The sequence below is a fragment of the Monodelphis domestica genome, chromosome 6, assembly GCF_027887165.1.
Source record: "Monodelphis domestica isolate mMonDom1 chromosome 6, mMonDom1.pri, whole genome shotgun sequence".
NCBI lineage: Eukaryota > Metazoa > Chordata > Mammalia > Didelphimorphia > Didelphidae > Monodelphis > Monodelphis domestica.
In genome coordinates this window covers 297,398,499-297,411,811 of record NC_077232.1, presented here as the reverse complement: position 1 = coordinate 297,411,811, position 13,313 = coordinate 297,398,499, and positions in this window count along the sequence as shown.

Genomic DNA, 13,313 nt, shown 5'->3' with positions numbered 1-13,313 from the left:
CCATACTTTGGCCAATGGTTAGCGTGAGGACACTGCCCTAAAAAGGTGTCTCAATGGGTTCCTTCCGTCCCAGACCAGACTTAGGATTGCAAATAACTGACTGAAACCTTGAAACCCCACAGTGGTGAGTACTGGCCCTCTTGGGTCCCCAGGAGGTTCCGTGACCCACCTGCCTGGGTCGAGGCTGCTAATAAAAAGCTTGGGGATAGAGGGAACCTAGAAAATGCCCCCTCCCTATTATGGCTGGGACTGTGATTCTTTCTTTAGCCCCAGAAGCAGCCAGGGTGCTGTATGGATGGAGAGAAGGGACATGGGAGACCTGCAGGGCCTTTGCCCACTTTGGCCATCAGAGAATGGGGATTCCCAAGGGAAGTCGGTGGGGTGAGCCCTGGGATGAGAGAGATGGCAACTTGGAGGCTGCCTCACTGTTTAGAACCAGAGGACAATTAGGGAGAATAATTGGTAAAAGTTTCTGTGCAAATAAGAGCCCTGACTTTCATCTTATTCCCCAGTCCCCTCATTGAGAGTTTAGGCTCCAAAGCCCCTGCACACTAAATGAGCGCCCTTATGATTGCTAATCAGCTGATTATTCCTCTGATTTTCCCTAATGTCTTTGCAGTCTCTGAGCTCTAATAGATTCACTTGGCATCGTTTCGGGGGCCTTTTTGGAACCAGCCTCCATTATTCTATCTGCAAACTCAATGACCACCTCAGATATGGCCTGATGGACCTCTCCTTGGCCCTTTCCTTCCCTGGCAGAGAATTCCAGGATCTGGGAATGAAAGGGGGTCTCTGTGGGGGTCTGCTGATCTGCCCTTCTTGGAACAGAATTCCCAGAGATTGTGGTATCAGCCAGGGGCCTTCCAGGTGTGGGGGGGGAGCTCTCTCCATTCGGGATAGGCCTCATGGTTATGGGGAGCCTAAATTTGCCTTCCCTCTCCATCCTGCCCTCCTCAGTCACGCTGTGGCTCCCTGGGACTGCCAGGACCCAGCATAACACTCTCTGCTTGGCTTCTCTGATCTTTTTACCCTAGACTTTCCTGTGTAAGCCCTAAAGCATCCATCCCGACCCATGGATGGGTCCAGAATGACTTGTGTCTCCCCTCTCTATGACTTTGCATCAGCTGCCTCTCACACCTGGAATGTACTCCCCAGCACCCAGATCTCTTTGTTTCTGGGTGACCCCAGCTCCTAGGCCTTTGCCTCTGAGATCCCTTTCCATCTTTTTACTCGGAGTCAGAGTGACCCCTCTCTGAGTTCAAATCTGGGCTCAGACACTGCTGTATGACCCAGGGCAAGTCACTTCACCGTGTTGGCCTCAGTTTCCTTGTGTGTAAAATTGAGCTGGAGAAGGGAATGGCAAACCCTTCCGGTATCTGCCAAGAGAATCCCAAACAGGGTGATGGAAAGTCAGACACAACCGTAGCTCATATAAACATTTATTTGTGTGTTGTCTTCCCTGTGATGCCATGAGCTTCTCAGGAATAGAGACCTTGGCGGGGGGCAGTTCAGGGTCTGCCCCTCTGTGTCATCAGCACTTGACATGGCATACAGAAGGGAGTTCATCTATGCTGCTTGGCACCAGTCCCCAGACACACGCTGCCTTTGGAAGGGGGTTATTTTTTTCTATAAACGAGTCCTTTGGTGGATTGATTGACACAGCCCTGAATCTGTGTATTAATTTAGGCAGCAAGGCCATTTCTGGTTAGGCCTACCCACGAACAGTTACTGTTTCTCCCAGCATTTACATTCATCTCTATTTGTGTAAAGAGTATCCTGTCGTTCTGTTGTTAGTTTGTGTGCGTGTGCTGGGTATTTTGTGCTGTCTGTAGTTACTCGAAATCTCTCTCGTGGCCCCTTTCTTTTTCTTATTTTTTAGGTAAGGATGTTTTATTTTGTCGCTTATATACAGTAGCACAGTTCCATATAAGTTTTCCCACAGTTTTGGATCCAAGTTGTCTCCCTCCCTCCCATCTCTTCCCCTTCCTTCCGTCTGGCTTAGTTAGACATGTATCATCATGCAAAACATTTCCATAGCATTCGTTTTTATGAGAGAGTCTTCTTCAGTGGCACATGTAAAACCAGTGAAACTGCGCCTTGGCTACAGGCGGGGTGGGAAAGAACATGCCTCGTGGAACCATGGAAAGATTTTTCTTAACTCATCCATAAAATTAAATTTAAAAAGAGTATCATCCCAGAAAACCGAAGCCATGGGCCATTTTCCTGACTTCCGCGTAAAAGATGTTATGGTTCTCCCTCTTGAACTTTTTCCTCCTCGGTCTACTGTGTCCGAGATGATGGCCGTTCCTACAGCAGGGGTCCCCCGACATTGGACAAGCGTCTTCCATGCTGACCCAGAGCCAGTAGGGAGTGAATGGAGACTGCACCTGTGGGTAGGAAGACCCGATGTCAAGCCCATGTTGTCCTTGAGTGATGTAGACTGCTGTGGAAGCCTGCGCGCTTAACCTCAACTCAGCGTCTTCCGGGAAATGGGGGCGATAGTGGCCCCCACCTCCCAGGCTCTGGCCTTCCTTCTCCATTTAGGCTGCACAATAAGTGATTCCTGAGTCAATGGGTGGGCAGATGAATGAATAAAATGGACAGTCACTACCCTCAAGGCTGTCAGGGATAAAATTGTTGGTCTAGGTGGGACTCTCCTGGGCTCAAAAGAGATCTGGGCATTCTGAAGAGGGAGAACAGCTCATGAAGGGAGGCCAGTGATGAGGGTCTGAAGGGGCTGGCTGCAAGAATGGCGATGAAGGTCTCATGAAGGTGGAGAGCTTGGGTGCCCAGTTCTGTGCCACTCCTCCCTCCAGCCTCAAGTCCTCTCCTTCCCCAGGTGGAGAGCTTGGGTGCCCAGTTCTGTGCCACTCCTCCCTCCAGCCTCAAGTCCTCTCCTTCCCCAGGTGGAGAGCTTGGGTGCCCAGTTCTGTGCCACTCCTCCCTCCAGCCTCAAGTCCTCTCCTTCCCCAGGTGGAGAGCTTGGGTGCCCAGTTCTGTGCCACTCCTCCCTCCAGCCTCAAGTCCTCTCCTTCCCCCAGGTGGAGAGCTTGGGTGCCCAGTTCTGTGCCACTCCTCCCTCCAGCCTCAAGTCCTCTCCTTCCCCAGGTGGAGAGCTTGGGTGCCCAGTTCTGTGCCACTCCTCCCTCCAGCCTCAAGTCCTCTCCTTCCCCAGGTGGAGAGCTTGGGTGCCCAGTTCTGTGCCACTCCTCCCTCCAGCCTCAAGTCCTCTCCTTCCCCAGGTGGAGAGCTTGGGTGCCCAGTTCTGTGCCACTCCTCCCTCCAGCCTCAAGTCCTCTCCTTCCCCAGGTGGAGAGCTTGGGTGCCCAGTTCTGTGCCACTCCTCCCTCCAGCCTCAAGTCCTCTCCTTGGTGCGAGCATTTCTGGACGGTTGGTGATTCTTTGGCCCTCTGCTTCCTTCCTGGGGATCCTTCGCTTAGCAGGGGCCCATCCCTATGGAACTCCAGCACCTTTCTGGGCACACAGCCCTTTCTTGGCATGGCTTTTTGTATGCCCGTCTCGTCCCCTCCCCAAGTAGGTTTCCAGGGGAGTCCCTGCTCCCAAAATGCTGCCAAGGATTCAGAGGGCAAGTGGAGTGAATCATCCTTCGGCTGCTGCTGGCTTGTTTTCACTCTTCCTTCCTCCTTGTAGCACCCCTCTTCGGAGGTGCTGGCTAGATGCCTGTTGTTATTAATGAGCCCATAAGTTACTATAGTAATAGCATTCATGTGCACCTCAGGTCAGTGGAGTGCTTTACGATCATTGTCTCATTCAGTCTCCTTAACAGCCTTGGGAGGGACAGGCCAGTAGCCAGGTGAGAGGGTGCCAGGCCTAGAGCCCAGAGGACCCAGGTTCAAAAGGGCCTCCGACCCTTCCTAGCTGTGTGGCCCTGGGCAAGTCACTTAGCTCTGTTTACTCAGTTTCTTCATCTGTAAAATGAGCTGCAGAAGGAAACAGCATACCCCTCCAGCATCCTAGCTATGTGGCCCTGGGCAGGTTATTCACCCTGTTTGCCTCAGTTTGCTCATCTGTAAAATGAGCTGCAGAAGGAAACAGCATACCCCTCCAGCATCCTAGCTGTGTGGCCCTGGGCAGGTTATTCACCCTGTTTGCCTCAGTTTGCTCATCTGTAAAATGAGCTGCAGAAGGAAACAGCATACCCCTCCAGCATCCTAGCTGTGTGGCCCTGGGCAGGTTATTCACCCTGTTTGCCTCAGTTTGCTCATCTGTAAAATGAGCTGCAGAAGGAAACAGCATACCCCTCCAGCATCCTAGCTGTGTGGCCCTGGGCAGGTTATTCACCCTGTTTGCCTCAGTTTGTTCATCTGTAAAATGAGCTGGAGAAGGAAACAGCATACCCCTCCAGCATCCTAGCTGTGTGGCCCTGGGCAGGTTATTCACCCTGTTTGCCTCAGTTTGCTCATCTGTAAAATGAGCTGGAGAAGGAAACAGCATACCTCTCCAGCATCCTAGCTGTGTGGCCCTGGGCAGGTTATTCACCCTGTTTGCCTCAGTTTGCTCATCTGTAAAATGAGCTGCAGAAGGAAACAGCATACCCCTCCAGCATCCTAGCTATGTGGCCCTGGGCAGGTTATTCACCCTGTTTGCCTCAGTTTGCTCATCTGTAAAATGAGCTGGAGAAGGAAACAGCATACCCCTCCAGCATCCTAGCTGTGTGGCCCTGGGCAGGTTATTCACCCTGTTTGCCTCAGTTTGCTCATCTGTAAAATGAGCTGCAGAAGGAAACAGCATACCCCTCCAGCATCCTAGCTGTGTGGCCCTGGGCAGGTTATTCACCCTGTTTGCCTCAGTTTGTTCATCTGTAAAATGAGCTGGAGAAGGAAACAGCATACCCCTCCAGCATCCTAGCTGTGTGGCCCTGGGCAGGTTATTCACCCTGTTTGCCTCAGTTTGCTCATCTGTAAAATGAGCTGGAGAAGGAAACAGCATACCTCTCCAGCATCCTAGCTGTGTGGCCCTGGGCAGGTTATTCACCCTGTTTGCCTCAGTTTGCTCATCTGTAAAATGAGCTGGAGAAGGAAATGGCAAACCCCTCCAGCATCTCTGCCAAGACCCCAAATGGGGCCACAAAGAGTCACTGTACCAAAGAGACTGAACAACATGTGCAGGGCTTGACAGGTTGTGGTCACTTAACAAAGGTCATTGCCAACAGACTGATTTGTTTGCCAGAGAGGGGGTTGGGCCCGCATGCATAACCCAAAAACACAAAAACTCAGGCAGGGAGTAAAGAAGGGTGGCCTGCTGTGATCTGCGTGCAGACACCAGTGGTTCTGTCTATGACCGGAAGGTTCCCTCGGGGCTCTCTCGGAACCTAGTTTTGTCGATAATGGCTCACTCCTTCACAGCTGATTATACGTCATTGTAGAATACATCCATTACTGTATCCGCCGTTCTCCGGGTTCTGCCCACTTCACTTTGCACCAGGTCGTGGCAGTCTTTCCAGGTTTTTCTGAACGCATCCTGTTCATCATTGCTTATGGCAAAGTAATATTCATTCGATTCAACCGTATACCACAGCTTGTTCAGCCACTGCCTAATGGAGAGACATGCCTTTAGTTTCCAGTTCTTTGTCCCCCAAGGAGATCAGCTATAAATATTTTGGTCCATGGAGGGCCTTTCCCCTTCTCTCTGATCTCTTGGGGATACAGACCCAGTTGCTGGGTCAGTGGGTGTGCCGAAGCATAAGTGGGAAGTAATGTCAGAGAGAATTGGGGAACAGGGCCGAGGCCTCCTGCATGGAGCCTTTGAGGAGACCAGGGCTCAGTGCCCCCCCCAGCCGGCAATGCTCTGCCTGCCTTTTAGCACCCCAATACTGGATTGATAAATTCAGAACCTTTCCACCCTTGGCCTTAGCTTTTAAAAGGGAAAGTGTCGGTTAAAGGCAGAAGAGGAGACAGATGAAACCTGAATGTTTTTGTTTGTTTGTTTTTTTGAAGCCCTTACCTTCCATCTTGGAATCAATACTGGGTATTGGCTCCAAGGCAGAAGAGTGGTAAGGGCTAGGCCATGGGGGTCAAGTGACTTGCCCAGGGTCACCCAGCTGGGAAGTGTCTGAGGCCACATTTGAACCCAGGACCTCCCCTCTCTAGGCCTGGCTCTCAATCCACTGAGCTACCCAGCTGCCCCCAAACCTGAATGTTTTTGAAGCCCCCCAAGGCTGCAGGTGGCCCCAGAGATAGCCAGGAAATGGCCCAGTGTTAGGGCCACAAAGGAAAGACAGTCTCGGTGTCGGAGAGGTGTTCTGGACACAGCTGGGCAGGGGAGGAGTTCTCCAAGCCGGAGGCAGGAGACACAGTGTGGAGGAGATGGCTGTGACTGACCTTGACCGGTGTTATGAATCAGGGCAGGCTGCTTCTCTGGGATGAAGGGGTTCGTTCTTTGGCTGACCCAAGAGCTTGTCCCTTTCTCTGGAGGTGAGTGTTATGGGTCTGCAGAGCTGGGAATGTGGGGGGTCCCTGAAAGGGAAGGTTGCCCAATGGGACTTTGCTTGGCAGGAGGGCCTTTTCCCCTTTGGAAGCCCATATAGCTCTTTGGGAGGAGCTGAGAATTGTTTGTCTCTGTGGGTCCAGGTGTGAAGCTTTCCATTTTGTAGTTTGGGGCAGGTTAAATGGAGCCTCTCTTACATTGTGTGTGGCTGTTAGCCATCGGTGGGTTCTTGGAGGAGAAATCCTGAATTGTCTGTGGGAAGCCACCAAGACTGACCCTAGCCTTGGGTTTAGTCTCTTTGTTTGTTTTCGGCTGGGACTGGGAGGAGCTGCCTGATGTTCCCTGGCCTGAAGCGGAGTCTTCCCTAAATCTGGGCTCCTTTTCCTTGGAGCTGTTGACCCATCTTTCCTGCTCCAGGCTCTGGGGTTCTCTGGCCTGGTGTGTCACAGATCCAGCCCCAGTGGTGGCCATTATGGGCTCTCTCTGGGGCCTCAGCAACAAGCCTTGATTTCCCTCTTTGGTCCTCCAGCATTTCTCAGGAACCAGCAGGAAATCAGGCCTTGGGTCTGAGGACGCTAAATAGGAAAGACCAGCTTGGCCTGCCCATGAGCCACAGGGCCCAAGCAGGCGCCCTGGTGCCTGGGCTTTCTCTGGGGAAATGCTCCTGTCCTCCCCTCCATCCTGGCCATGTTCCTGGATGGGAGAGGAGTTTGCTTTTCCCTCTCAGGAGTCCCGGGGAGCCCAATCCCCCACATTCTGCAGAGAGGTGGCCTGGGGTGCTGGGTGAACTCGGGCCTCCTGATACCAGTCCAGGTGCTACCAACCGCCATCTTCTCCCAGATGAAGAGGCTCTGAAAGGGGATGGGGGGAGGCTGCCACAATGAGAGCTACCCTTTATGGGGGAGGGGTACCAGACAGACAACTGAACCTGGAGCCGAGAATGTCCGGCATTTCACAGCTGTGGTACCCTGGGCAAGCGCTTACCCTCTGCTTCCCTCATGTGCAAGACAATAATAATGCCCGCGCTGAGCTTTGAGGATTAAACGAGACATTTTAATAGGACTTAAGTACAGGGCCTGGCATCCAGGGGCACCTGAGAAATGCTTGTTTCTTGCCTTCAGTCAGCAAATATTTGTTACCTGCAGTGCATCCTAACTCCCTGTCTGTGTGACTGGTTCCTTTGCTAAGGGTGAGACCCCTGGGTAGGAGGGGGACGACGGCCTTCCTGCAGCTGCCCCATTCACGAGGCTCTTCACAAACCCTTTCAAGGCTCTAACTAAGGGATTTGTGGGGGTCTCCTGAGAACCAGCCTGGAAAGGGCCTCCCTGCCCAGAGTCTCAGCTGCAAGGACCATTTAGCTGTGTCCTGTTAGGCATCATGAACCCCTAAACCAAGCTCTGCAATACTAGGAGGGACCCCAATAGAAACCAAGCAAAGGAAATAGCAGCCAGGGACTCCCTGAGAATAGGCTGAGAAGCAGGACCCTAGTCTATGTGCCCCTGTGGTAGAATCTCCTCATTGCTGGCATTCCCTCCAGTGATGCAGGTAGCCACCCCTCCCAGGCCTGGCCTTCCTAGGCTGCCCCTTGGTGCCAACATGCTCATGGGAGGAATGAGACAGGCTGCTCTGAGCTGCACTGGGGATGTTGCTTTTGAGCTGAATATTGAGTATTTTAAAATTATGAACTTAAAAATCAACAAACATGGGCATTTCCGCACACGAAATAATGACAGGAAGAGCAGATTGTATGTGAAACCATAATTCTCCTTACTACATACAGTCCGGGGTCTTTAAGTGAATGTTAAATATGATATTCCTGCAGCAGCCTTCCCTCGCTTCTGGCTCCTTTCCTGGTCTTATCTCCATTTTCCATGTTTCTTTAATGCCCTTCTCTTTCTCTTTTTTCCCATTTAGTATCATATTCTCTCCCCCCACTCCCTTTCTACTCCCCACCCAAAAAAACCCCCTTCCCTTTGAACAGTGAAGCCTAGCGCTAGTTGTTTGGCAGTGGGCAGGGCAGGGCCCTTTGATCATGTTTACTGGCCCCCTGACCCAGTTTACAGAGTTAGGTCGCTGACAACACTTGGAGAGAATATCTACAACCACAACAAAATGTGCAGTTATGGGACATTATATCAGGATATTACATTTAGTGTTGGCAGTTCATTGGCCAAAGATGCCCACAAAGGTGCTTTATGCAATGTTTTTTACCTTATTTTATGTTTATTTTTTGAAGAGTGAAAGAAATTTGATGCTAAAGGCCATCAGTCTCTCCCACTCAGAATTAACTCCATCAGATGATTTCTTTGACAGCTTTCTGCGTCTTCTTTATTGTTGTTGACTCGGTTGCTACTTTACCTCCTTGATTAAACATTTGTTTTAAATAATTTTTTAAAATTCTTACCTTAACACCAAATAAGCTGGGTATTATCATAGGAATAGGAAAATAGAAAAAAAAGGAACGCACATGAAACTGAACCTCTGTTCTGTTCAGTTTTGTTTCCTTGTTTGTTTGTTTTTTAATTAAATATGTAACCTTCAGAGCTGTATGCAAAAACCATCCAGTTCTGCAAAAAAAGGTCGTTTGTCTGGTACTCTTTCTGGCCTTTCCTTTGGTTTCTTCTGTACATTTAAAAATATGAGTGCCTTTTCTTTTTTGGCTGCCTTCTCCTTAGTGTTCCTTCCACTCCTCTCCCCTTTTGGGAAAAACAAACAACAACCAAAAAGAAAACCCAAATTCCTGTAATGAATATATATAATCAAGCAAAACACATTCCCATGTTGACTGTCTAGAAATGTAGATGTTAACTCTGAGTCTCAAGTCTTTCATTCCTTTGTTAGCAAGCAGGCAGGCAAGGAGTATGCCCCATCCTCTGGATTCCTAGGTAGTCATTGGGTTGCTCAGAGTCCTCAGGTCTTCCTGAAGATTTGTCTTTTACAATAGTGTTGGTGTTGTCTTCATTCTTTTCCTGGTTTTGCTCACTTCTATTACATCCCTCCATATTAGTCTTTCCAGGGTCCTGTGAAGCTGTTCTTTTATAATTTCTTATAGAATAATATTATTTTTTATTCACATGCAGAACTAATCCAGCCTTTCCTCAATTGGCAGGCATCCCTTTAGTTTCCGGTTCTCTGTTACTATAAAACCTATTGTTAATACTTTGGTAGATATGGAATCCTTTTCATTTTTCTGTGATCTCTTTGGAGCAGAGGCCTTGTATGACTGGCAAGATTGGTTCAGTTTATATACCATTAGGTAACTTTATGGGCATCATTCCAAATGGCTTTCCAGACTGGCTGGACTAACAGTGCCTCAATGTAAATGTTTTGCCCCTCCTGCACTTGTTATTTTTCCTTTTTTGGGGTGGGGGTCAACTTTGCCAATCTAACAAGAGTCAAGTAGAACCTCAGAATTGATCTTTCATTTCTCTAATTATCAGTGGTTTGGAGAAATGTTTCATATAGTTGTTGATGGCTCTAATTTTTTCCTTTGAAAACTGCCTGTGTATATCCTTTGAATATTTAGGTACTGAGGAATGGCTCTTGTTCTTAAATTTTTGAATCAGTGTCTTATACATCTTGGATATGAGACCTCAAAGAAATTTTGCTATGAAGATCTTTTCTTCCCAGTTAACTATTTGCTTTTTAATTGGTTTTAATTTCTGTAAAAGCTTTCCAGTTTGTGTAATCAGAATTGTTCATTTTATCTCCTATGCTACTTCCCATCCTATTTGGTCTTAAACACTACCCTAATCCACAATTGTGGAAGGTAGATTCTTCCTTGTTCCTCTGATTTGTTTCTGACATGACCTGTTGTCTCCAAGTTGTATCCCTGTTTGGATTTCATCTTGGTATATAAAGTGATGGTGAACCTTTTTGGACACCCAAGTGCCCAAATTGTACCCTCATGCTGCAGACAGGGGAAGGAGGAAGGGCTCCCATTGGGCTAGTGGGCAGATGGGTGGGGGAAGTGAAGCATGGCCTCAGACACATGGGGAGAGGAAGGGGACCAGCTCCATTCCAAGTCCCTCTGGCTTGGCAGCAACTGTAGGTATGCCCTCAGAGAGGGCTTTACATGCTCTTTTTGGCACCCATGCCATAGATTCGCCATCATGGGTATATGGTGTGAAGTGTTGCTCTAAACTTTTCCAGATTGCTATCAGGTAGTTTTAGTTGAATAGGGAGGATGACTTTACATTTATCAAACATCAGGCCATGGGGCTTGTTTGCTTCTATATATTTTATGTACAATCTGTTCCACCTATTGGGCCCCCCCTCTAAAAATTTTTTCATTTAATTAAACATTTTCCCATGGTTACATGATTCATGTTCTTTCCCTTCCCTCCTCCCTCCCCCTTTTAGAGGCAATGAGCAATTCCACTGGGTTTTACATGTATCATCGTTCAAAACCCATTTCCATATTATTAATATTTGCACTGGGGTGATCATTTAGAGTCTACATCCCCAATTATACCCCCATCAAACCACATGATTGATCACATGTTTTTCTTCTGCATTTCTGCTCCCACAGTTCTTTCTCTGGGTGTGGATAGTGTTCTTTCCCATAAGTCCCTCAGAATCCAGTCCTGGATCATTGCATTGCTGCTAGTAGAAAAATCTGATACATCTTATAAATCTGTACCACAATGTATCCATCTTTGTGTATAATGCTCTCTCGATTCTGCTCCTGTCACTCTGCATCAAACCTGGAAGTCTTTCCAGTTCGCATGTAATTCCTCCACTTTATTATTCCTTTGAGCACAATAGTGTTCCATCACCATCAGATACCACAATTTGTGCAGCCATTCCCCAATTGATGGACACTCCCTCATTTTCCAGGGGTTTTTTTTTGCTACCACCAAGAGCTCAGCTAAGAATATTTTTATACACATATTTTCCCTATTATCTCTTTGGGGTACAAACCCAGCAGTGGTATGACTGGATCAAAGGGCAGCATTGGCCCCTTTCTTAATCAGTATCAAACAGTTTTTAACCTAAATGCAAATTCTGGGACAAAACAGTATTCTGTAAAGTCACATAAATTGTTCAAGAAAAGATGTATAGAACCAAGGAAAAGGGGGAGAAAAGCATTAACTTTTCAGGAAGTGAACCTCAGGAACAGCCAGATTTCTGGAAAGACAGGAAAAAAGGGTAGAGTGTGATAAAGTGGTCTGTCATTGATTGCAGATCCCAAGGACCCAAGCTGGAAGAGTTTCTGCTTATCCTTCCCCAACACATATTGCTCTAGTATGATATAGTCTGTTGTCTTTGAGGATCGCTGCTGTTGTAGCTGTGCTGGTACCAAGCAATTTGACGCCTGGGTAGGCTAACCTCAGGCATTCAGTGTCCATTACTGGGCCTGGACTCACCACCGTCCTCATCTAGCCAGTTATCTGAGTTCTCCTGCTCAGACTCAGAGAGCCCAGGGCCTCTCCCACACTAAGGACAGAATGGGAATGAATTATCCACTCCATCCTCTCAGGCCATGCCCAGGAGACATCTTGGAACAAAGACTCTGAAGCCAAAAAAGGTGGGTCCCCTTTTGAGGTGGAGCCATCATTCTGTCCAAGAACCTGGGCTTGCTGGAGACTGGAGTATGAGAGTTGGCTTGGGACCTCAGTAGGTATCCAAAGTGGAAGGGACTGCCTCTAGAGGGTGGCCAGCCTCTCCTCTCCAGAGATCTTCTGACTGGAAACAGACTGTTGGGCACACTGCTAGGGACTCCTTCAGGGAGGAGAACAGTGAATTTTGGTTGTGGCTAGGGTGCATTGTCAACAGATTAAACTTGCAGGTCCCTAATGTCCCCGCTCCCTGATCTTATTTCTGCAGGAATCATGCCTGTCTGTGCCTTCCACCAGTCGATCCTCTGGTTTAAATGAAGGCACGTGAGTGAGGAATCATAGCGAAGACCAGGAGTCAGAGCTTTCTCTCTGCCTAATGACAGTGTTTGTTTGTGGCTTCAACCTGGGTCCTTCCAAACCCTTTGCCCCAATCGCCTACATCTCGTCTGTCTCCTTAGGATCTCTATGAGGAGGTGGGAATCACAACCCTTCCTGTCTTTAAAAATGGTGTTGGGAGGTAGTGAGGTGGCACAGTAGACAGAGCGCCTGGGTTCATTCGGGCCTCAGCCATTTCCTAACTATATCCCTGAGCAAGTCATTTAACCCTGATTGCCCTTGCTGCTCGTCTGTCTTGGAACTGATACTAAGGTAGAAGGTAAGGGTTGTTTGTTTTTTAAAAACAGAGAAATAGGAGAGAAGGGGGAGAAGAGGAGAGAAGGAATTGGAGAGTAGGTAAGGGAGAGGTTAGTCCTAAGCAAAACAGATTCCAAGACTATACAAAGACATTTGTAGCAACTTTTTTTTTGAGGTGGCAAAGAACAAAGATCTGAGGGGTGCCATCGATTAGGGAATGGCTGAACAAAGTTATGGCATAGAAATGTAATGAGATATTTTTGTATTATAAGAAATGAGGGAGGAGAAGAAATTTGGGAAGTCAGGTCTGAACAGATGCAAAGGGAAGTGAGCAGAACCAGGAGGACAACTGAGACAGAGATAATACTATGGTGGAGTCAATTTTGAAAGCTGCCATAGGACCAGGGATCATTGTAATGACTAGCCATGGTTCTTGAGGACTAAGGACCAAAAGGCTGCCCTCTTCCTTACAGAGAGGTAAAGGACTCCATGCAGAATGAGGCCCAAAAATGTTGACCATGGCCAGTGTGGACATTTGTTTTGATCCACTGTCTGTATGGGATGGGTTTTGTTTTTTCTTTTGTTCTTAATTGGATGCTGAGGTTGAGGTGGAAGAGTGAGAACGTGGATTTTTGCTGAATAAATAAAATCTCATTTTAAATGGTGTTGAAA